At 37.6% G+C, this 26,346-nt stretch overlaps 1 long non-coding RNA gene across 1 annotated transcript in view; it reads left to right on the top strand.

Moving 5' to 3' along the window:
• The first annotated feature begins 7,841 nt into the window (after window positions 1–7,841).
• LOC145520379 (uncharacterized) overlaps window positions 7,842–26,346 on the top strand; it is a 37,266-nt gene continuing 18,761 nt past the window's right edge. Inside the window, exons 1-2 of the long non-coding RNA XR_014064440.1 lie at window positions 7,842–7,905; window positions 18,733–18,818. This is a non-coding gene — a long non-coding RNA (uncharacterized LOC145520379). The remainder of the gene's footprint in view (window positions 7,906–18,732; window positions 18,819–26,346) is intronic.

Raw genomic sequence — 26,346 nt, 5'->3', positions numbered from 1 at the left:
GAGGAGAAATGCGTGCTTGATTAAGGAAAAACTGAAAGAATCTTTGGTTTCTTCTAAGATCTTGTGTCTGAGGTGGAGTCCTAGGAAACAGAGGGTATAACCAATTGAAAATGAATTTATCAGCCAGTAGCTTGTATGATATAAAGGGGTCCCCTATCCTTGGTTCCTTAGGAATTCTTAATGTCTACATTTAGTCTACTTGCCCAAAGTTTGCTACATTGTTATATAATAACTTCTGGTAATTAAGCCACTTGATACAATTGTGTCACAACACCACTTGTTGAGTGAAATTCTAGAAAAGTTCATTACTTTGCATCTAACTGTATTGCATCAAAGTAGTTTCAATGAGTTATTTGAGATGTTTAAGAAAGTTTACATGATTTTTTGTGCCATCCTGGGACTCATTGGGGATATTTTTGTGTTGATTTGCTTTTTATAAATCTAGTTCTTGCATCCTTCACCAGTACTGAGGTGATCTTGATGTAAGAACTATGTAGCATACTGCAAGGAGAAAGTTATCAACGGATGTGCTCCTTAGAAGCCTGATGTAGTGGAAAGAACATCAGTTCCCTTGAGGTATACTTGAACTTGAGGATACCCTTGAACTACGGGGGAATAAACATGTTTGAAGTTCTGTGGCTTAGGAGGTCAGGTTTTGCAGACATCTTCTGAACTTTAAGACTCTTTACAACAGGAATCAGCAAATCTATACTGAAAAGGGCCAGAAAGTAAGCACTTTTGTTCCATGACCCATAGTGTTTCTGTTTCAACTTCTCAACTCTGCTGTCAGAAGAAGCAATTGATAACTACGTAGGTGTTGCTATGCATGAAGTTCTTTTATATACCAAAATAAGTAGTGATTTGCTGGGGTCTGTAGTGTGCAGACTTTTGCCCTGGAGATATATTTGAGGTAGGCAGAACTAAAATATTTTTGCATAAAATTGTTTTCTTTTTATGGATGGGGAGGACTCATTTGATATTAGGATACTCCTTTTAGCCCCTCAAAGGACTAAAAACTGTAAAGGGAAAAAATCAAGAGCATTTGTACAGGCATATCTTGCTTTACCACACTTCATTTTATATTGCATATATGCATATATATTGCATTTTTTACCAATTGAAGGTTTGTGGTCACCCTGCATTGAGCAAGTCTATTGGTGCTATTTTCCTAAAGAATTTGAGCACTTTGTGTCTTTGTGCTACATTTTGTTAATTCTGGCAATAATCAAAAATTCTTCATTATTATATTTGTTTTGGTGATCAGTGATCTTTAACGTTACTATTGCAATTATTTGGGGGCACCACAAAACATTCCCATGTAAGATCCCAGACTTAATTGATAAATGCTGTGTGTGATGTGACTGCCCCATCAACCAGCCATTCCCTCATCTCTCTCCCTCTCCTCAAACCCCCCTATAAACTAAGACACAAGAATAATGAAATTAGGTCAATTAATAACTCTAGAGTGGTCTGGAAGTGTTCAGTGAAGGAATGACTTTCATGTCACCACTTTAAATGTTAAAAAGGTAGAAATGATTAGCAAGGAAAAGAGATCAAAAGCTGAAACAGGCCAAAAGCTAGGTATCTTGTGCCAAAGAGTCAGGTTATGAATGCAAAGGAAAAGCTTTGAAGGAAATTAAAAGGATAGATACTCCAGTGAACACACAAATGATAATAAAATGAAGCAATCTTATCGCTGATACTGGGAAAAATTTAGTGGTCTGCACAGGAGGTCAAGCCAGCCATAAATTTCCCTTAAACCAAAGCCTAATTCAGAGCAAGGCTCTAACTCTTTGAATGCTATGAAGGTTTAGAGGGATGAAGAAGCTGCAGAAGAAAAGTTTGAAGCTAACAGAGGTAGGTTCTTGAGGCTTAAGGAAAGAAGCCATCATCATAATACCAAAGTGCAAGATGAAGCAGTAAGTGCTGATGTAGAAGCTACAGCAAATTATTCAGAAGATTTAGATAAGATAATTAATGAAAGTGGCTACACTAAACAACAAATTTTTATGTCTTCTCTTGAAAGAAGTTGAAATGTAGGACTTTCATAGGTAGAGAGGAGGAATGAATACCCAGCTTCAAAGCTTCAAAGAATAGGCTGACTCTCTTATTAGGGGTTAATGCAGCTGGTGACTTTTAAGTAGAAGCCAATGCTCACTTACCACTCCAAAAGTCCTGGACCCTTAAGAATTATGTTGAATCTACTTTGCCTGTGCTCTATATATGCAACAACAAAGCCTAGCTTGCAGCACATTTTTTTCCAACATGATTTACTGAAAAATTTTAGTCCAATATTGAGACCTATTGCTCAGAAAATATGATTCCTTCCAAAATATTACTGCTTACTGACAATGAACCTCATTGCTCAAGAGTACTGATAGAAACGTGTAATGAAATTAATATTTTCATGAGGTTAATATAACATACATTCTGCAGTCCACAGATCAAAGAGTAATTTCAAATTTCAAGTCTTATTATTTAAGAAATGCATTTCTTAAGGCTATAGATCCCATAGATAGTGATTTCTCTGATATATCTGGGCAAAATAAATTGAAAACCTCTGGAAAGTATTCACTGTTCTAGATGCCATGAAAGACATTTGTGGTTCTTGAGAAGGATTCAAGACGTCAACATTGACAAGAGTTTGAAAGAAAGTAATTTAAAGTTTCATGGATAATTTTTAAGGGTTCCAGGCTTTAGTGGAAGAAGTAACTGCAGATGTGATGGAAATAGAAAGAGAAATAGAATTAGAGCTGGAACCTGAAGATACGTTTGAATTGCTGTAAAATATGATAAAACTTGAATGGATGAGGAATTGATTCATATGGATGAGCAAAGAATTACAATTCTTGAAATGGAATCTACTCCTGATGAAGATGCAATGAAGATTGTTGAGATGATAAGAAAGGATTTAGAGTATTACATAAACTTAGCTGATAAAGCAACAGCAAGATTTGAGACAATTGATTCCAATTTATAATGAAGTTCTACTTGGATAAAATGCTATCAAATAGCTCTCCTGCTACAGAGGAATGCTTTCATTTTTATGAAAGGAAGAGTCAATCAGTATAGTAAAATTTACTGGCAATTACCACAGCCATCTCAGTCTTCACTAACCACCACCCTGATCATTCAGCAGCCATCAACACTGAGGCAAGACCCTCCACTAGAAGGAAGATTATGACTCACTAAAGGCTCAGGTGATGGTTAGATTTTTTAGGAATAAAGTATTTTTAAATTAAGGTATATATATTGTTTTTTAAACATAGTGCTATTGTAAACTTTTAGACTACAATATTGTCACCTTGCTTATTTAACTTATATGCAGAGTACATAATGAGAAATGCTGGACTGGATGAAACACAAGCTGGAATCAAGATTGCCCAGAGAGATATCAATAATCTCATATATGCAGATGACACCACACTTATGGCAGAAAGCCAAGAACTAAAGAACCTCTTGATGAAAGTGAAAGAGGAGAGTGAAAAAAGTTGGTTTAAAACTCAATATTCATAAAACTAAGATCTTGGCATCTGGTCCCATCACTTCATGACAAATAGAAGTGGAAACAATGGAAACAGTGAGAGACTTTATTTTGGGGGGATCCAAAATCACCACAGATGGTGACTGCAGCCATGAAATTAAAAGACACTTGCTCCTTGGAAGAAAAGTTACCACCAAAAAGCAGAGACATTACTTTGCCAACAAAGTTCATCTAGTTAAAGCTTTGGTTTTTCCAGTAGTCATGTATGGATGTGAGAGTTGGACTATAAAGAAAGCTGAGCACCAAAGAATTGATGCTTTTGAACTATGGTGTTGGAGAAGACTCTTGAGAGTCCCTTTGGCTGCAAGGAGATTAAACCAGTCCATCCTAAAGGAAATCAGTCTTGAATATTCATTGGAAGGACTGATGCTGAAGTTGAAACTCCAATACTTTGGCCACCTAATGCAAAGAACTGACTCATTTGAAAAGACCCTGATGCTGGGAAACATTGAAGGTGGGAGGAAAAGGGGATAACAGAGGATGAGATGGTTGGAGGGCATCACTGACTCAATGGACATGAGTTTGAGTAAACTCTGGGAGTTGGTGATGGACAGGGAGGTCTGGCATGCTGCAGTCCGTGGGGTCATAAGAGTCGGACACTACTGAGTGATTGAACTGAACTGAGAGTATAAACATAACTTTTATATGCACTGGGAAACCAAAAGGTCCATGTAACTTGCTTTATTTTGATATTTATTGCTATAGTCTGGGACTGAACTCACAATATATCTGACATCTGCCTATAGAAGAATTGGCTTCATGAGATGTTCCCTTAACTGATTGGGCATTGCATGCAGCTGGGTTAAAGCAATAATCCCTGGAAAGTGTCTTGGATGTTGCTTGAGAGAATACTCCCTCTTTGTCTTGGTATTCATCATCTTGTTTTTCTCTCTGGCACAATTCCATTTCTCCTTTAAGCCAAAGAGATACTTGCAATAGCCATTAGGTTCCATAGTGGGTTCTTTGCCTTTCAGTGTTCCAGATGCTCTATAATTTATTGTGTCTTAATAATTTAAATACTCAGAGGAGAAAACAGCTGCTTACAGAAGTGAAGTGAAGCTGAAGAAGTAAAGCTAAGTGGACACGTCAAATCTGGCTCCTGATTCCCATCATACCACACACCTTCCTCCTAAATCTTTGTTAAGTCTCCCATGAAAAGTCAAATACCCACCAATCTGCCACAATCCAATCTGTACAAATATAGAGTTTGATCTTGGAATGTGCAATATAGTCCTTCCAGATTTACAGCAGAGAAAATGCATTAATGCAAAAAAAAAAAAAAAAAAAAAGAAAATGCATTAATGCAAAGTTAGCCTCTTCATTCCTCCAGGAAATCTGGCTCTAGGAAAAAAAATCCCTTGGTTTCCACTTTAGTTATAGCCCAGATTCTAATAATAGCTCAGGAAGTGCCTTGTCTCCATCCTGTCCCTCAGAATGCAGACCATACCTTGGGGCTATAAGATATAAGGGGTAAATGTGGTAGAATTGTGCATCAGTCAAACATCCTTATCTGTGGATTTTGTATCTGCAGATTCAACCAATCTTGGATCAAAAATATTTTTAAAAAATTCAAGAAAGTTCCAAAAAGCAAAACTTGAGTTTGCCTCGGGCTGAAAACTATTTGCATAGTATTTACATTGTACTAACTTCCTAAGTAATCTAGAGATGATGCAAACTATATGGAAGAATGTGTATATGTTATACACAAACACTATGCAATTTTATATAAGGACTTGAGCATCTGGAGATTCTGATTTTTAAGGGGAGGTCCTGAAACCTATGCCCCACAGCCTCCTCAGATACCAAGGGATGACTAATAGGTTTTCCTGAATATTTCAGATGGATCTATTCAGTGGGGAAAATGCACAGGTACAGCAGATTTATGAGCATGCATCATATGAAAGAAGAAGCTTAATACAGTGGCAGGGATGGTAGAATCTGCAGCCATACTGACTGGATTAGTAGCTGAGTACCTTGATTTTCTCATCTGCAAAATGGGTTAATTAAAATATATCATTGAGTTGTTGTGAGAATTGTATGTAAAATACTTGGAGCAGTGTCTGGCACATTATAGGCATTCAAAAAAGATGGAAAAAAAAACCTCGAGTGTAGGAAATGTCTAAATAAAGGAATATAGGAAAGGGTAGAAAGTACATAGTCTCCTCACTAAAGATTATGCTAATTTCCCTTTGTGCATTCATTAAAAACTCACTGCTATCTTTTATCTCCTCCCTGCCTTGATTTTCTCTCTTCCAGCAGTGAAGGAAGAGGAATCTTTGATATTAATACCTCATCCTTTGTGGAAGGTGATGACTAGTGCGTTGATTTGGAAGTTTCAACATTTGAATTATGACTGTGAATTGCCACTTACATGATGAAGCAGAGCCAATTGTTCTGAACCAATTCCCTGTCTGAGTATCAGTTTTCTCAAGTACAAATCGAGGTTTTTAATATATACCCTGAAGAGCTACTGTGTATGTATACTGCCAAACATAGTAATAAGTTCTAGTAGCTAGCTGCTCAGTACATTAGGGATATTATGATTATATTGTTATTCTGTAGTAATCTCTGCTTTTCATGTGAAGTTTGAAGAAAGACATTGTGGATTAGAAGACTGTGGTTAACAACCTGAATTTTGGACCCAACTTTAATAAATTGGTGAAAATCCAGGGAATTTATCTCTCTTTTTCATACATTTCTTTTCTCTTTGGGAAGATAAGGAGGTTGTTTTAGTCATATTAACTAGCATGAGGTGTAGTGAGACTAGATGCTGCTCATGAGCGAGGAATCAGATTTTTAAGGTTCTGTTCCTCACAGCTCCCGGGTATAACAGAGCACGACATTCAGGGCCACTCAGGGGGATCTCAGGGGGGAGTTGGGGGTCATTCACAAGCACAGAGAGAGGGGGAGCTTGGGCAAGTGCCTTTATTGCATTTTCTGTGGGAAGGAAGGGTAAGGAAGGGTTAGCGGGTTTAGGATTGACTAATAAAAATTTCAGCAGGCTCTGGAGCACTGTTTCTAGTCATCTGGTACCTAGTCCTGGGGTCATTAAGATGACTATACAGTGGCCTAGAGTGTGCAAGCCCCACAAGGGATGTGGTTGCCATTGTGCAATGTGAACTTAAGCAGTTGCTCAAGAAAGGCAACTGTCTAGCCTCTAGCCCAGGGCCTCAAACTGAGTCAAGATAGTACAAAACCTCCATTATACAGAGGTTAAACCAGGTGAGCTTTATATTCTTTCCAAGCTTCACTTCTGATTTGGGGCACAATGAGTTCCTTGTTTGCTAATTCTTGGGCCAGAATATACAGAGCACAGTCATATAAGCAAAGACTCATGGTCTTCCCGTGAATGCATTAGCCAGGTATAGCAGTGCTTCCACTCCCAGATTTATCAACAGAAGGCACTGGGGATTCTTTCCTCTGTGAAGACATACAGTCACGACAGTTTAGCCTGGAGACTACAGTTATTTTACAGTTTACAATGAAGTCAAGTTTCTCATTTTTTTCTATAAACTATGGTCCTGTTTCCCAGGTAGACCTTCTATTGACTTGCTCAGTAAGAATAGCAACTGGATTCAAATACTCAAAGGACTTTATACACTGAATATAAACTAATTGATATGTTAACTCATTCCTGAAACCGCAGTTGCCTTTAGGGTAGAAGGTAGCTAGTAGTAAGCAGTATACAGTATCACAAAATAGCAGCCTGGCTCACAAAATAAAGGCTACCTGATCCATTTCAAAGGTTGACAGAATGCAATTAATAGTAAATTGAATTCAGCCTGGGGTGAAAGAGCAAAGTTTAAAAAAGAGCAGTTGTTACACTATTTGGCCAATTTACATTAGGTCTAGGTATTTTGCTAGCAATTTCCTAATGACTGAAATATATAATCTTGGCGTTTCACTTTTTAAGCTGATGAAGCAATCACATCATGAAATAACAACATAATATCAAAATAAAAAAAAGGTAAATCTCTTTCAAAATTTCTAATGGCAATAAATATGGGCTCCAAACTATAGATTAATTTAGTAATTTTGACCAAAAAAAATGTGAAGGGTTTCAAATAAAAGGGTAGTTTATTTGAAATTTTAAGAAATGCAATTTGGGAGGCACTGATTTGAGTTGAAACTCAAGTGTTCTCCAAGAGAAGCAGAAAATGGTGAGGGTGTATAAAGAAAACGGACAAAGACATTTCAAAAAAGTTACATGGGTTGTTTTACAGAGCTGTGATTGGTGTCAGCAGGCATTCAGTTACATAACAGCATCAGATTGTTGCTAAGTTGCAGTTTCCATGGTGCAAAGAAAATTGAGTTCCAGGTGGTCTGTGGATGGCCAGGTCAGAAGTTTACACAGCATCCAGGTATAGACTGTGTGAGTTATACTTTGCTGATGGTCTCCTGGCCCCATTTTAGGTCTCTGACATAAATGACTCCATTTTGTTGTTTATAACCACAATATTTAGGATTATGTTACACACTAACCCTCTTGCTTTATTTTTTTCCATAGTACATTTTCATTCCTGGTTTAACAATAAAACTTTAATAGAATTTTGGTTTTTAATAAAAAAACAGCTTTACTGAGATATTTTTGACATGTAAAAAATTGTGTCTAAGGAATACAACTTGATGCTTTGAAACATATATATTATGAAAAGATCACTATAATCATAACATATTGAATAAATGACATGTCTATTACCTCTACATAGTTATCAGTGTGTGTGTATGTGTGTGTTGAGATTTAATATAAGATGAGCCATCTTTCCAAATTTCAAGAATGGAATGATATATTGTTAACTAGTCTCAACATGTTGTACATTAGATTATTTTAATTGGAATATAATTGCTTTACAGTGTTGTATGAGTTTCTGCCTCCCTCTCACCCCCATCATCCCACCCCTCTAGGTCATCACAGAGCACTGAGTTGAGCTCCCGGTGCCTACAGCAGATTTGTATACTTTATTAATCTTGTATAACTGAAACTTTGTAAACTTGGACCAAAATCATCAATGTCCTCTTAATTCTAGGCCCTAGGAACTACCATTTTATTCTCTACCTCTATGAGATTAGCTAATTTAGATTCCACATATAAGTTAGATCATGCAACATTTCTCTTTCTGTGTGCAGATATTTTGTTCAGCAAAATGTCCTACAGATTCATTGTGTTATTTCAAATGACAGAATTTTCTTCATTCTTAAGGCTTAATAGTATCTCATTGTGCATAGAGAGATAGGTATATAGATAGATGTATTTTTCTTTATCCAGTCCCCATACTTGAAATTCATAGGGGACTGGAATGCAAAAGTAGGAAGTCAAGAGATGCCTGGAGTAACAGGCAACTTTGGCCTTGGAGTACAAAATGAAGTAGCAAAGTACAAAATGTTAGCAAAGGCTAACAGAGTTTTGCCAAGAGAATGAACTGATAATAGCAAACACCCTCTTCCAACAACACGAGATGACTCTACACATGGTCACCATCAATACTGAAATAAGATTGATTATATTTTTTGCAGCCAAAGTTGAAGAAGCTCTATACAGTCAGCAAAAAAAAAAAAAGAAAGAAAGAAAGAAAAGACCGGGAGCTAACTGTGGCTCAGATCCTAAACTCCTTATTACAAAATTCAGACTTCAGTTTAAGAAAGTAGGGAAACCACTAGGCCATTCAGATATGACCTAAACCAAATCCCTTATGATTATATGGTGGAAGTGACAAACAGATTCCGGGGATTAGATCTGATAGACAGAGTGCCTGAAGATCTGTGAATGGAGGTTTGTAACATTGTACAGGAGTCAGTGATCAAAATAGTCCCCAAGAAAAATAAATGCAAAAAGGCAAAATGGTTGTCTGAGGAGGGCTTACAAATAGCTGAGAAGAGAAGAGACATGAAAGACAAAGGAGAAAAGGAAAGATAGACACATCTGAATGCAGAGTTCCAAGAAAAAGCAAGGAGAGATAAGAAAGCCTTCCTCAGTGATCAGTGTAAAGAAATAGAGGAAAACAATAGAATGGGAAAGAATAGAGATCTCTTCAAGAACTTTAGAGATACCAAGGGAATATTTCATGCAAAGATGGGCACAACAAAGTACAGAAATGGTATGGACCTAACAGAAGCAGCAAATATTAAGAAGTGCTGTCAAGAAAACACAGAAGAAGTATACAAAAAGGTTTTGATGGCCCAGATAACCATGATGGTGTGACCATTCATCTAAAGCCAGATATCCTGGAGTGTGAAGTCAAATGGGCCTTAGGAAACTTCACTATGAACAAAGCTAGTGGAGGTGATGGAATTCCAGCTGTTGTTGTTCAGTTGCTCAGTCGTGTCCGACTCTTTGCAACCCCATGGACTGCAGCATGCCAGGCTTCCCTGGAGCTTGCTCAAACTCATGAATTCCAGCTGAGCTACTAAAAATTCTAAAAGATGATGCTATTAAAATGCTACGCTCAATATGCTAGCAAATTTGGAAAACTCAGCAGTGGCCACAGGACTGGAAAAGGTCAGTTTTCATTCTAATTCCAAACAAGGGCAATGTCAAAGAATGTTCAAACTTCTGCACAACTGCATTCATTTCACATGCTAGCAAGGTCATGCTCAAAATCCTCCAAGCTAGGATTCACTAGCACATGCATGGAGAATTTCCAGATTTACAAACTGGATTTAGAAAAGGCAGAAGTACCAGAGATCATATGGCCAACATCTGATGGATCATAGAAAAAGCAAAGGAATTCCAGAAAAACATCTACTTCTGCTTAATTGACTATGCTAAAGCTTTTGACTGTGCAGATCACAACAAACTGTGGAAAATCCTTCAAGAGATGGGAACACCAGACCACCTTATCTTCATCCTGGGAAACCTGTATGCATGTCAAGAAGCAACAGTTAAAACTGAACATGGAACAACAGACTGTCTCCAAATTGGGAAAGGAGTGCATCAAGGCAATATATAGCCACCCAATTTATTTAACTTATGTATGTATATGTATATGCAGAGTATACATCTTGTGAAATGCTGGCTGGATGAATCACAAGCTGGAATCAAGATTGCCAGGAAAAATATCAATAACCTCAGATATGAAGATGACACCACCCTTATGGCAGAAAATGAAGAGGAACTAAAGAGTCTCTTGATGAAGGTGAAAGAGGAGAGTGGAAAAGCTGGCTTAAAACTCAACATTCAAAAAACCAAGATCATGGCATCCAGTCCCATCACTTCATGGCATATAGATGAGGAAACAATGGAAACAGGAAAGACTTTATTTTCTTGGGCTTCAAAATCACTGAGGATGGTGACAGCAGTCATGAAATTAAAAGACATTTGCTCCTTGGAAGAAAAGCTGTGATCAACCTAGAGAGCATATGAAAAACCTGAGACATTACTTCACCAACAAAGTTATGTATAGTCCAAGTTATGGTTTCCCAGTAGTCATGTATGGATATGAGAGTTTAACCATAAAGAAGGCTGAGCACCAAAGAATTGATGCTTTTGAAATGTAGTGTTGAAGAAGACTCTTGAGAATCCCTTGCCCTGCAAGGGGAGCAAACCAGTCAATCCTAAAGGAAATAACCCTGAATATTCATTGGAAGGACTGATGCAGAAGATGAAGCTCCAATACTTTGGGCCACCTGATACAAAAAGCGAACTCATTGAAAAAGACCCTGATGCTGGGAAAGATAGAAGCAGGAGAAGTAGGGGATGACAGAAGACAAGATGGTTTGATGGCCTCACTGACTTAATGGACATGAGTTTGAGCAAACTCTGGGAGATGGTGAAGGACAAGGAAGCCTGGCATGCTGCAGTCAGTGGGCTTGTAAATAGTTGGACACAACCTAGTGACTGAAAAACAACATCTATAGACAGATGCCAAAACTGTTTGCACATATTGGCTCTTATGAATAATGCTGCAGTGAACATAGGAATGCAGATACCTTTTTAAGATAGTGATTTTATTCCCTTTACATATATACCTTGAGATGTGATTGCTGCATAAATTTTTTGAGGAATTTCCATACTATTTTCCATAATGGTTGCACTAATCTATTTTCCTATGAGTAATGTACAGGGTTTCCTTTTCTCCACATTGTCTCCAACATTGTTATTTTTGTCTTTTTCAATATAGCCATTCTGACTGGCATGAGGAGTTATCTCATTATGGTGTTGATTTGCATTTCTCTGGTTAGAGATGTTGAGAACCTTTTCATACACTGTTAGCCATTTGAATTTCTTCTTTCAAGAGGTGTCTACTTAGTTCCTTTGCCCGTTTTTAAATTGAGTTACTTGTATTTTGGGTATTGGTTGTTTAAATTCCTAATTTATTTTGGATATAAATCCTTTATCTTATGTATAGTTTGCAAATATTTTCTTCCATTCTACTGGTTGCTTTTAATTTCATTATTTCCTTTGCTGTACAGAAGCTTGTTATAATCTCACTTGTCTATTTTTTTCTTTTTTTGCCTATGTTATTGGTGTCATATTCAAAATATTATTTCCAAGACCAATGTCAAGAATATTTTTCCAGTTTCTTCTAGGAGCTTTGCAACTTCTTTGTAAAACTCTTACCTTTCATTTCAAGTGAGGTAATTTTTATATATGGTGTGACACTGGGACCTAATTTTATTAGTTTATTTGTGGCCATCCTGTTTTCCCAAGGACATTTTTGAAGTGCCTATCTTTTACCCATGTGTGTTCCTGGTAGCTTGTTGCAAATTAATTGATAATAAATATGTAGCTTTATTTCTGAATTTTCTGTTTCATTAGTCTATACTTAAGCTAGTTTTTATGTTGGTGCTATTTTGATTATTACAGCTATGTAGTATAGTTTGAAGTAAGGACATGTGATGATTCCAACTCTGTTCTTCTTGTTCCTTGACTATTTGGGATCTTTTGTGGTTCTTATAAATTTTATTTTATTTTTTTCTCATATTCTTGCAAAAAATGTCATTAGTATTTTGGTAGGGATTACACTGAATTTGTTGATAGGTTTTGGTACTATTGATATTTTAGCAATATTAATTCTTCAAATTCATGAGCATATTTTATTTTTTCCTTATTTATATGTATCTTTTAAAATTTCCTTCAGCATTCTTTAATAATGATTAGTCTATAAGTTTTTCACCATTTTGGTTAAGTTAATTCCTAAGTATTTCTTTATTGCAAATACAAATGAGGTTGTTTCCTTAATTTCCCTTTCTAATTGTTTATTGCTGGTACATAATAACATCACTAATTTTTGCATGTTGGTTTTGTATCCTGTAACTTTGTTTAATTTATTTATCTAGTTTTATCACTTTTTTCAGTGAAGGTGCCTTGGATTTTCTACATATATAATCATGAGATAAGTAAACTGAAATAATTTTACTTCCCTTTTGATTAAGATACCTTTTTCCTTTTTGTTGTCTAATTACTCTATGACTTTCAGTATAATGTGTTGAGTAGAAGTTGTGATAGTGGGCATTCTTGCCTTGTTCTGGATTTTAGAGGATAAATTTTCAGTTTTTCCTCATTGATTGTGATGTTAGCTCTGGGTTTTTCACATGTTGCCCTTATTGTTTTGAGGAATGTTCCTTATATATCTATTTTGTTGATTTTTTTTATCATTAAAGGATGTTGAATTTTTCTCAAATGCTTTCTATGAATCTATTGAGATGATTGTGTGTTTTTGTCTTGAATTCTGTTAATGTGGTTCATCATGCTTATTGATTTGCATAGGTTGAACCATACTTGCATTCCAGGGATAAACCCCACTTGATCAGTGTCAGTTCAGTTCAATTCAGTTCAGTCGCTCAGTTGTGTCTGACTCTTTGTGACCCCATGAATTGCAGCACGCCAGGCCTCTCTGTCCATCACCAACTCCTGGAGCCTACCCAAACCCATGTCCATCAAGTCAATGATGCCATCCAACCATCTCATCCTCTGTCGTCCCCTTCTCCTCCTGCTCCTAATCCTTCTCAGCATTAGGGTCTTTTCCAATGAGTCAACTCTTCGCGTGAGGTGGCCAAAGTATTGGAGTTTCAGCTTCAACATCACTCCTTCCAATGAATACCCAGGACTGATCTCCTTTAGGATGGACTGGTTGGATCTCCTTGCAGTCCAAGGGACTCTCAAGAGTCTTCTCCAACACCACAGTTCAAAAGCATCAATTCTTTGGTGTTCAGCTTTCTTCACCGTCCAACTCTCACATCCATACACGACCGCTGGAAAAACCATAGCCTTGACTAGACGGACTTTTGTTGGCAAAGTAATGTCTCTGCTTTTATATATGCTATCTAAGTTGGCCATAACCTTCCTTCCAAGGAGTAAGCATCTGTATGCTCCTTTTAAAGTACTGTTGAATTCTATATGCTAGTATTTTATTGAGGATTTTTATGTCAATATTCATCAGGGATACTGGAATATACTTGTGTTTTTTTGCCTGGCTTTGGAATCAGGGTGATACTGTCCTAATGAATTGAGCTTCAGGAGTGTTCTTTTTTTTTTTTTTTAAAGAAGTTAAATGTTGATATTAGTTCTTTTTGAAATGTTTAGTGGAATATACACATGTGGCCATCTGGTCCTTTGGTTTTCTTTGTTGGAAGATTTTTTTATTATTTATTCAGTATCCTTGATACTATTAGATTGTTCAGGCAGTCTATTTCTTCTTGTTTCAGTCTTGGTAGATTGTCTATCTCTAGGAATATATCCATTTTCCAAACATACCATTTTTTGGTGAATAATTTTTCACAACAGTTCCTTATAAATATTTTAATTTCTGTGTTATTATAGCAACCACAAAGGAAAAACTATGGGAAACAAGCAAAAAGAATCAAACAAAATTTCCACTAAAAATATCAAAAAACAAAAGAAGACATTAAGAGAGGAATGCAGGAACAAAAGATCTGTATAACAGAAGACACTTGAGAAAATGGTAATTGTAAATCCTTATCAATCAATAATTTCTTTAAATGTAAATGAATAAAAATCCCCAAATAAAAGACATAGAGTGGCTAAATGGATTAAAATAATCCATTGCTATCCTGTCTACTAGAGACTCACTGCAGATATAAAGATGTACTGCAGATATATAGACTTACAGTGAAAGGGTAAAAAAAAAAATTCTATGAATATGATAAATAACAAAAAGAAGGTGAATATAATTATATTTCACAAAATGGACTCTAAGATATAAACTGTCACTAGAGACAAAGAAATTCACTATATATTGATAAAAAGAGTTAATTCAAAGAACATATAACAAATTTAAATCTATACATATCCCACATCAGAACTCCTAAATATATATAATATATATATTAAAAAAAATACAATAAATCAAAGGGAACAATTGATAGAAATATAAAAATAGTAAGAGACCCCAATACTTTCCTTACAAGCAGAAAGCCATTCATGAAACAAGCGACATAAACAACACTACAGACCAAATGGACATAACCTATATATATATATGTGTGTGTGTGTGTATTCTGCTCCTAGAAAGTTATATATATACACACACACACACACACACACACACACACACGTGTGTGTGTGTGTGTGTGTATTTGGCTCCTAGAAAATTCTATATAGCAGAATACACATTCTTCTCAAACATACACATAAAACTCTCCAGGATAGATTACATAATAGGCCATAAAATAAATCATAGAAAAATAAGTTTGAAATACATCAAAGAATTTGTGACCACAGTGGAATGAAACTAGAAATCAATAACAGAAAGAAAACTAAAGTCACAAACACATGGAAACTACACAACACACTCTTAAAAAACCATTGCATCAAAGAGAAAATCAACAGGGAATTTAAAAAATAACTGAGAACAGACAAAAGTGAAAATGCAACCTAGTCAAACTTGTAGGATGCAACAAAGGCAATAATATGGGGAAAGTTTATAACAACAAACATGTACATTAAAAAGGAAAATTTTCATTTTAAATTGCATTTCTCAAGTAAACCACCTAGCTTCATGTTTGAAGAAACTACAAAAATAACAAAGTAAGCCTAAAGTTGCTGCTGCTGCTGCTAAGTTGCTACTGCTGCTGCTAAGTCGCTTCAGTCATGTCCGACTCTGTGCGACCCCATAGACGGCAGCCCACCAGGCTCCACCGTCCCAGGGATTCTCAGGCAGAAACTCTGGAGTGGGTTGCCATTGCCTTCTCCAATGCAGGAAAGTGAAAAGGGAAAGTGAAGTCGCTCAGTCGTGCCGACTCTTCGCGACCCCATGGACTGCTGCCTATCAGGCTCCTCTGTCCATGGGATTTTCCAGGCAAGAGTACTGGTGTGGGTTGCCATTGTCTTCTTCGAAGCCTAAAGTTAGCAAAAGGAAAAAAAAAGTAATAAAAATGAGAGAATAAATAAATGAACTAGAGAACAGAAGAACAATAGAAAAATCAGTGAAACTAAGTTGTGTGTGTGTGTGTGTGTGTGTGTTTGTTTTATTTTTTCATTTGTTTATGTGAATGTATATAGTTATATATTTGAAGCTTGGTTGTCTCTCTAAATTGGAATGAAAGAAGCAAGGGTTTTGTTTATTTTGTTTGTTGTAGAACTTTTTCTGTCACTTAGTAGTTAGTTTAAAATTTTTGTTTAATCTTTGCTTACAAAGTGATATATTTATACATTTCAGCTACCCTCAACAGTAGTATAAAATCTGTTTTAAATAGTAAAATTTTAGAGTGCTGTTTCATTTTTAATAACAAAAAATTTTGCTATGAAAATGATCATAAAGTTGGAGAGTCAAAAGATCTATGTGGAAACTTGTCAAATTTCTTTAGTGAAGTTCACCTAAGGGTCCCGTAACTCTCAAGTTAAAGCCATGTGTGATATTAATGAGTGGGCATTCTCTTGACTTTCATTTAGTAGTTCATTTGTCTTATTTTTGAAGAAATGAAGACGAATTTTTTGAGTAATAAGATATAGAGTATGTGAGCATGGTGGAGTATATACTAATTGGACCCATGTTAAATGGCTTATTCGGAGAAGGCAATGGCACCCCACTCCAGTACTCTTGCCTGGAAAATACCATGGACAGAGTAGCCTGGTAGGCTGCAGTCCATGGGGTCGCTGAGAGTCGGACAAGCCTGAGCGACTTCACTTTCACTTTTCACTTTCATGCATTGGAGAAGGAAATGGCAACCCACTCCAGTGTTCTTGCCTGGAGAATCCCAGGGACAGGGGAGCCTGGTGGGCTGCAGTCTACGGGGTCGCACAGAGTCGGACACGACTGAAGTGACTTAGCAGCAAATGGCTTATTAGAGACCCACTCTAAATGGCTTATTTTGTTGATGAGTCAGGATCATAGTTATGTGCAAGCAGTTACATGATACGCTTCTATCTGACAGTGATGAGGGGCATCCAAATAAATGCTTTATTTTTCCAGCAGAGGCCTGGATCTTGACCTTTTCTGAGAAGTCCTCCATGAAAGGTTGTTCTTTACTCATTTTCTTTTGCTCATTAAGAAGTAGAGTCTTAATTTCCCTTGACTGTGGCCAAATTTCTGAAAATTAATGAGTAAATTGAAGGTTAGAGTGTTTTTTGGTTTCATTATGTCCTTGAAAATTACCTTACTTCATGTTTTCAGTGCCTTGTGAGTTTATTCACCACCCCTCTCCCATCTAGTCTTCATGAGAAGACAGTTACTGATCACCTGCTCAATTCCAGGCTCTGTGTCAATAGTTGAGTATGTTGTAATAAGCTGTCTTTAGCCTGAGAGAGGGAGGCCTGGAGTGCTGCGGTTCATGGGGTCGCAAAGAGTCGGACACAACTGAGCAACTGAATTGAACTGAACTGAAATGAGCCTGAGAAATGGAATATTTATTGGTGCCATATCACTAAGCAAAGAATTTCAGAATTATCAGCGATTGCAGCCATAACAATGATGAGCTGGTGAGCCCTGAGGAAACAAAAGAAATGAAAGAATGTTTGCCATCTAGCAGCCATCAGAACTGCAGCCAACCCCAACAGTGAGCTCTGAAAAAACTCAGGATGTGAAAACACAGAACACTGGCCTGACATGTCTGAGGTGCATATTAAAGGAATGATTTTAGTGAGCCCAGACCCTTGAATCTTTCCACACATAAAAATGTGCTAAACTACTTAACCTGAGATATCTTACTTGAGATATCTTGTTTTCTTTAATTAACAATAATCTTTTGATGTTCAGACTACCTGACTTCTGTTACAAAAATGCTATATATCTTGGTTTTCCCCATTGCCTCCTTGGAATAGTTCACTCAGGCTGACTTGAGATGCTGCCTCGCAGGCTTGAAGTCCTAAAAATTCCTGCCAAATAAGATATAGCTCTCAAGTTTTAGATTGTGAATATATTTTTTAGTCAACAATTCCTACTATGAATTTGTTGAAAATATGTATTTTGCTCTGAAGTAGGTTATTTTTTAAAAAATGCATTTCTCAGGTATGATGATTCAAAAAAATATTTATGTTATATGTCTGAGTGAACTGCTTTACATATAGAAAGCATAAAGTGTGATAATTCACTGAGATTAAGAAGAGAAGGAAATATGTATGTATTACATGAAAAAGAAATTTTATAAGAGAGACAGTGGAAAATGTGATGTAAAGCAGGTAGGGCGAGACCAACAAGAAAGTAAACAAAAAATGGTTGGCATGAGTAGTGCCATGTCCCTTTCTTCAGCATCTTTGTACAAAATGACAGATTTTCATCTGAAAGGTTTACTGGGGCAAGAAATTGTGTTTTCCTCATCTCTTAGAGAATTGGAATCATTGGAAAAGCTTGAGTCCTTCTTGAGTAAAGGTAAGAGATGTACTGGAATATAGTGAATTCTAGAAAATGATCAATTTCTATTTCATTCAAGAATATTGTAGAGGATGTTGATGAAAGTTTCAGACAATTGGAAATTTATCTTGGAGCTGGCATTTAACTATGGAAAAAATTATACAGGAAAATAAGATGGGAAGTCATAAGGATAGAAGAACTGACAAGAGAGTCCCAAGAGTGGTAACAGTCAGAACTTGTTGATATAACCTCTGTTTTGGGAGAGAGAATGGAAAAACCACCTGTGATATGAGCAGAATGACTATAAGCGCATGTAGGGCATGATAAGGGGTTTGGTAGAAGGATGGGCTTGAATGTACTTCTTCAGGCAGGTGAACCCCCATCTCTAAATTCAAGAGCCCATAATAATTTAATGATAACCTTCTTTTTTCTGGTTTCCAGGAAGGATTCCTTAAAGCAACAACAACAAGAAACCACATGAGTTTTAGTATCTGTTCCAACTGGACATGAGTCTTCTGTCATTCAAGGTCAGTAAAATCACAAATCTTCTCAATGCGCAAGTACACCTTGAGAGATATTTATCTCTATACCCCACTGTAGACCAGAGAATGGTCTGCAGTCAAAGCATAAGCTGCCTTGACTCCTAGATGATGGCTAAGGCACTAAGTGTGTCTCTTAATATTTTAATTTCTTGTCACCACTCCAGAACACATAGATTGATCTTTTCTCTCCAATCCCAAGTACTTGTCATTGATCAAGAAGAGATTACTCAACAAGGTTTCTTTGGTAAATAGGAATTCTGTGTCAGATAATAGTAATTCCCCAGCCTAGAAACCATCAAGGTCATTCTCAGCTCCTCTTATTCTTTCTCATTTACAAGCATCTGTTGAGAAGAGGCCAGAGATGATGCTAAATTTCTACAATGCACAGAATAGGCCTCTCAAAACAAAGAATTATTTGGTCCAAAATGTCAATACAATATCACTGGAATTGAATGACAGAGTAGTCAAATACTTGTAAGGTTTACTATCAAAGGGACTGACAGTGATATCAACCTCAAACATCAACGTGCAGAATTTGAATCCAATGACTTTTGCTCCATAAACTGATGCATGCATGTGGATTAGGCCCTAACACATGTATTATTATTTTGTTTACCTTAGCTGATGGGCTGAGATTCATTATATTCCATATAAAGATGCATTCTAGTTGTCCAAAAGGATAAACATCTTCCCAACCTCAAGATAGCAAGTTATGGCTGAGCTTGGATTGAAATGCTAGTCTGATAGGATCACCTATTACTCTGGGGGTTTTACAATCTAGTGCAGAAAGATTATCTAGTTTTTTCCCCAATTTCTAGCTACTCCTCTCCACCTCAACCAGCCACCTCCAGTTCTGGCTCCTTTCAGAAAATGGCATGGTGTTTTTTTTTGTTTGGTGGATGACCTGGAGAAGGAAATAGAATCATTTATTTAGTGAACCAGTAACCAATTTGAGAGCCCCTTTTGGATAAATTAACAAAACAACCAACAGAAGCTTGAGAAGTACCAAACACTTGGCTAGGTCAATGTGTGTTAAATGGACTGAATCAACTGTGTTATAAGGAAACAGTGAAGCTTATTCAGTTTTTTAGCTTGTGAATATGAATAATCCTACTCTTGTTATTAATATATGCTTCAAAGGCATCCGGTGATTTACTAAATAGTATACAAAGCTTAGATATAGTTAAAGCACATAAACGGCAGGCTATACTGATAAAAGTGTGAAATCATTATGAAAGAATGAATAATTCCAAGTTTTTGCCATTAGAAGTTTGAAAGGAATAGACTTTGCAATCAAATCAACGTTTTTCACCAACAGATGGCACAAGCAATTTTCACCTTTCTTGACTTACCATGCCCACCCCTTTCCCCATACTCTTCAGAGAGGAGAGAGAGAAAATAGAATGTGTTAATACATTAGTTTAAATACATAGTTTAAATACATTAGTTAATACATTAGTTTAAAAATAGTAGACATGAGAAAAAAAGTTCTAATTTTATTTCTTGTTTTTAGCAGTATAGTTCAGAGAAGGCATTGGCAACCTGCTCCATTACTCTTGCCTGGAGAATCCCATGGACGGAGGAGCCTGGTGGGCAGCAGTCCATGGGGTCGCTAAGAGTCGGACATGACTGAGCGACTTCACTTTCCCTTTTCACTTTCCTGCATTGGAGAAGGAAATGGCAACCCACTCCAGTGTTCTTGCCTGGAGAATCCCAGGGATGGGGGAGCCTGGTGGGCTGCCATCTATGGGGTCACACAGAGTCGGACATGACTGAAGTGACTTAGCAGCAGCAGCAGCAGCAGCAGTATAGTTGGTAAATATTATCTGAAAGTAAAATAATAGATTTTCATTAACATGGTTATTCCCCAGTTTGTAATGTCACTTTACATATTTGCAGTGTTCTTAAGCTAATGAGGCCAAGTTTTGTGTCTCTTTAAGTGATGACATTGAAACTGTTTATTTTAATAGTATCAGATGTGCCACCTGTAAAAAAAAAATGCATTTAACAGCATATATATCACTCTGTAGCTCTCTCCATTACATTACCATAGAAACCATCGTAAGGAAATGGTGTTCAAAAGATGCTTGTGACCACGGAGGAGACTCATGCCTATGCATCAGAATCCCAGTGGGAAATTTACAATATCCTGGTGTTTGGAGACAGCTAAGAGTTTACTGTCACCCTGCTTATTTAACTTATATGAAGAGTACATCATGAGAAATGCTGGGCTGGAAGACACACAAGTTGGAATCAAGATTGCCAGAGAAATATCAATAACCTCAGATATGCAGATGATACCACCCTTATGGCAGAAAGTGAAGAAGAACTAAAGAGCCTCTTGATGAAAGTGAAAGAGGAGAGTGAAAAGTTGGCTTAAAGCTCAACATTCAGAAAACAAAGATCATGGCATCTGGTCCCATCACCTCATGGGAAATAGATGGGGAAACAGTGCAAACAGTGTCAGACTTTATTTCTTTGGGCTCCAAAATCACTGCTGATGGTGATTGCAGCCATGAAATTAAAAGATGCTTACTCCTTGGAAGGAAGGTTATGACCAACCTAGATAGCATATTGAAAAGCAGAGACATTACTCTGCCAACAAAGGTCCATCTAGTCAAGGCTATGGTTTTTCCAGTAGTCATGTATGGATGTGAAAGTTGGACGGTGAAGAAAGCTGAGCACTGAAGAATTGATGTTTTTGAACTGTGGTGTTGGAGAAGACTCTCGAGAGTCCCTTGGACTGTACAGAGATCCAACCAGTCCATCCTAAAGGAGATCAATCCTGAGTGTTCATTGGAAGGACTGATGTTGAAGCTGAAACTCCAATACTTTGGCCACCTCATGAGAAGAGTTGACTCATTGGAAAAGACCCTAATGCTGGGGAGAATTGGGGGCAGGAGGAGAAGGGGACAACAGAGGATGAGATGGCTGGATGGCATCACCGACTCGATGGACATGGGTTTGGGTAAACTCCGGGAGTTGGTGATGAACAGGGAGGCCTGGCGTGCTGCGATTCATTGGGTCACAAAGAGTCGGACACAACTGAGCGACTGAACTGAACTGAACTGAAGAGTTTTCTGGGACATCCTACAATCCTATCATTTTACATTTCATTACCTTTGTAAAGATAACTTTTCAATGGGCCAAGGAAATTTAACATATATTTTAACACTCTCTGTGCCTTTATCATATCTGTATATTTTGTTAAACAACATATTGAAATTCAGAAAATATCTGTTAAAAAGATAGCAAAGATGTTTCCTAGGGAGAAAATACAATTTGAACCTTAAAAACAGTGAAGTAAAAATATATATATTTATGTCTTAGAGGTTAGTTACTTGTTTTGCTTAAAAATAAGTGCCTAGGCCCTAAAGATGTTGCATTAGGATGTTATGATGCTTGATACAGAACTAAACAAAACCCACAGATCGTATTACTGTCAGAAGATTGGTAAGTCAAGAAGAAAAAAATACAAATCCGTATGAAGTGTCTGTTCCAGGGATGACAAATTACTACCTCATTAATGAAACAAAAATGTGTCTAGTATAATTAATCTTCTACAAGCTGGTCAAAGGATCCCCTTAAGGTTTGTTACTTATCAGAGGATGAGGGGCAAATACAGCCACTGGAAAATTGAATATTCAACCCTAATATCAACCAGGTGAGTCTTGGAAAGAGAAAATTCATGTCTTTGAGCCTACACATGACATCTGTTCCTATCAACATGCACTCCTTGCTAATAAGCTTAATGAAAAATCATTGAGTTGGCTCCACAATGAGCCGGATTGACATCCACAGAGCTGATCATTACATCCGCTTGATTATGAGAGCTTTATTTGCAGTGGAGACATTTTTAGCAAACACATTAGTAAAAATATTCTAACCCTCAAGACCCATTCTGTCTACATAAGCTGTCCTCAAACATCCTTGACTTCCATCCTCTAATTTTGTTCATTCTGAACAATCGATTGTTCACCAAACTAGTAGCCATGATAAAGGAATCGATGAATCATAAGAATGACTGTTGGAATTTCTGCTTATCATGACTACTCTTTATCTCCAATGCCCTTCAGAGTCACACAAGTGGGACTTTCTCCCAAAACCTACTTCAATAAAGTGTCAGTGTGTACTGCTCAGCAATAAGGAAAACAGGCTCAAACGCTTTCTGCTGCATCAACTGGTTGTAGAGAACTCCATGAGACTGACCTAAGGGTAGAGGCAGGTATGGTAAATGAAGTACAGAGACAACATTTACAGGAGAGGCTTGCTTATGGAACTCACTTGTGCACCTCCCTACATTCAGTCTCATATACACAAAATCCAGTTGGTATGCTGCTGTTGACCCCAAATTTTATTGCTTGATCAGATGCTACTCAGTTCATGAAAGGCAGCTCAGGCTCAAGGTGTCTTTAATTTTAGAGTTGGGCATTCTGATCTTATTAGAGTTCAAAGGAAGACAAAAGCTTCCTCTCAAGAGGAAATTATTTACTTTCAAACTTTAGAAACATCTGCTATTAATTTCCTACTGAGGTTTGTAAGAGTCATTACTCAGCATCACAATCTGCCATAAGTATTTCAAGAACAGTGCATCTGTGTAGTAATACCAGTCATATCAGAGAGCCTTCTTTTGTTCAGGGCATAGTAAAAACTAGCAGCCTTTGGGTCATTCAGAAATAGGTTGCAATAACATATCCAAATGGATTTTTTGTTATTGTGAATGTCCTAAGAGTTTCAAGTATTATGCTTCAGAGTATGCAAGGCAAATGCTTTGTGGAGCATTCATCTAAAACTTCAATTACATCACTTCACATTCTCTCAGCCTACATTTTGCTTCTGATGTGGCTTTCACAACCAGTGGCAGCAAACATTCCATTGCCTCAGCTGGACTTGCACAGTCCTTGCTTCTTGTCTCTGGGTGCTTCTGATGTGTTGGCATGGAAGACTCGCAGAACCTCACTTGATGTTTACGGGGTGTTTATGCATGGGCAGTCTGGAAGTACAGAGGAATTAAGCCCCATGGGCAACATATAAAAATGTGGGATATAGGCTTAAGCAGAAAAGTTTGAGGCATATTGTACTGCTATACAGAAAGTCCAATGTTAACTATACATTTCTTACTTCCTATCCTTGGGCAGCTATGAGGATGTGGTATGGGGGCCTGTGGAAACCCATTCAGGGTTCATACAGTCACAGTTCAGAAAATTGCAAATTTTGATTAGTGGCAGATGGAGCTGATGAATAAATCACCCTCTTGTCTTCCCTTAGGTGGACACTTCTGAGGTACATTGTCTGCAATTCATAAGGTTGGGAGGAATTGACAAGGCTCAATGAGTTGGCTCTTGCTTTTTTCCTGTTTTACTCTCCTTATCCCCCTTATTTCTGTTTATTGGGTTCACTTTCCAAATAAACTGCTTTCACCTTTTTTGTATCCAGCTCTGCATTTTGGAGAGCACCTTCTAAGAAAAAGGGGATCTTCCATCATGTCTCGGGGCTCTGGGCCATTCCCTTTCCTTAAGTGTCCACCTTCTAAGAAAAAGGTGATCTTCCATCATGTCTCGGGGCTCTGGGCCATTCCCTTTCCTTAAGTGTCAAGCACCATTTATCTCCTGCTTTCAGACATGTGTCTTACCAAGATGTCTCAAGTTCCCTTTTCACCATGTTATTTGAGCACAGTGTTCTCACTTAAGTAGATTCACGATGATGCCTTGGAGGTGATGAGGTAACTGATGTTCCCGTGGACTAAATTGTGTCTCAGTGATGATGAGCTGGCAGAGTCCCACTGTGGGATCCTGGATACGTGCAGCTGTCCATGTGAAAGTAAATCACTTCTGGGGTTTCCTGATAACTGCGACAGAAGTGATAAAAAAAATCCAGACCAATAAACATATCCCAGGTATTCAGAGCCATGGTGATTTCGCTCCAAGAAAGAGTTTCCATCTGGAAGAGCAGCTGCAGTTGCATTCACCACCTGATTAAACTATGCTAATCAAATATTATTTCCAACAGTCCTCTGTCAACACAGGACAGTCCAGGTAAATGGTGATATGATAGGAATCATCACTCTTGTTTTCTTTGGTCTTTGGTGGTGATTCCCCCAAAGAGGTGGTATTGTTTTTGGTGTATTATTTTGATAAGGAGGGGACACTCAAGAGGCCTTTCTTTTTTTTTTCAATTGGAGTATAGTTGATTTTTGCGGCTTCCCTTGTAGCTCAGTCGGTAAAGAATCTGCTTGCAATGCAAGAGTCCTAGGTTTGATTCCTGGGTTGGGAAGATCCCTTGGAGAAGGAAATGGCAACCCACTGTAGTATTCTTGCCTGGAGAATCCCATGGACAGAGTAACCTGCAGGGCTATAGTCCATGGGGTTGCAAGAGTCGGACACGACTTAGCCACTAAACCATAGTTGATTTACAATATTGTGTTAGTTTCAGGTGTACAGCAAAGTGATTCAGATATACCTATTCTATGTGTATATCTATCTTCTTTTTCAGACTTTTTTCATGTAGGTTATTACAGAATACTGAGATTTCTCTGAGCTGTATTGTAGGTCCTTGTTGGTTATCTATTTTATATGTAGTAGTGTGTATATGTTAATCTTAATGGCTTAGTGTGAGTCTCTCAGCTGTGTCTGACTCTTTGTGACCCCATGGACTGTAGCCCGCCAGGCTCCTCTGTCCATGGAATTCTCCAGCAAGAACACCAGAGTGGGTTGCCATTCCCTTCTACAGGGGATCAGCCAAATCCAGGGATCAAATCTGGGTTGCCCACATTACAGGCAGATTCTTTACCATTTGAGCCACCATGGAAGCCTGTATATGCTAATCCCAACCTCCTAATTTGCCCCTAATTCATTCCCCCTCAAGAGGCCTCTTGTGTGCCGTGTGCTTAGTTGCTCAGTCATGTCCATCTCTTTGTGACCCCATGGACTGCAGCCCACCAGGTTCCTCTGTCCATGGATTCTCCAGGCAAGAATACTGGAACAGGTTGCCATGCCCTCTTCCAGGGGATCTTTTCAACCCAGGGATTGAATCCAGGTCTCCTGCATTGCAGGCAGCTTCTTTACCAATTGAACCACCAGGGAAGTCCTCTAAAATTGTAACCTTTTCTTCATTAGTCAATACTATTTCCTAAATTTAGCTTTTTATACTGCATCCTTAGAAACTAGGGGTATCACAAGATGGGCATGGAATCCTATGAGGCCCCAAATGAGATGGAATTTTATCAATTTCCATATTACAATTGAGCTAAGAAGATTTGCCTGCCTGAATATCCATTCAAACCTACTTCAGTCATGCTGTTTTCTGCTAGAGACTGGCCATATTGTGCTCAAATTCCTAGCCTTTCTGCAGCTATGACTATGTGACATAGTTCTGGCTAATGGGAATCAGATGTTAGGACTTTACTTCCTGAGAAAAATCTGGCAAAGACTTCTGGAAAAAAAAAATACTGACATTTTCTTTTGCCGCCTTCTTTTTCTTGCCTAAAGGTAGTGCCCAGAAATAAAACAAAACA

Source organism: Giraffa tippelskirchi, chromosome 9 (assembly GCF_054371585.1).
Source record: "Giraffa tippelskirchi isolate mGirTip1 chromosome 9, T2T-mGirTip1v1.2.pri, whole genome shotgun sequence".
NCBI lineage: Eukaryota > Metazoa > Chordata > Mammalia > Artiodactyla > Giraffidae > Giraffa > Giraffa tippelskirchi.
The sequence above is the reverse complement of the archived record's forward strand: the minus strand, read 5'-3'. Positions and strand labels throughout refer to the sequence as shown.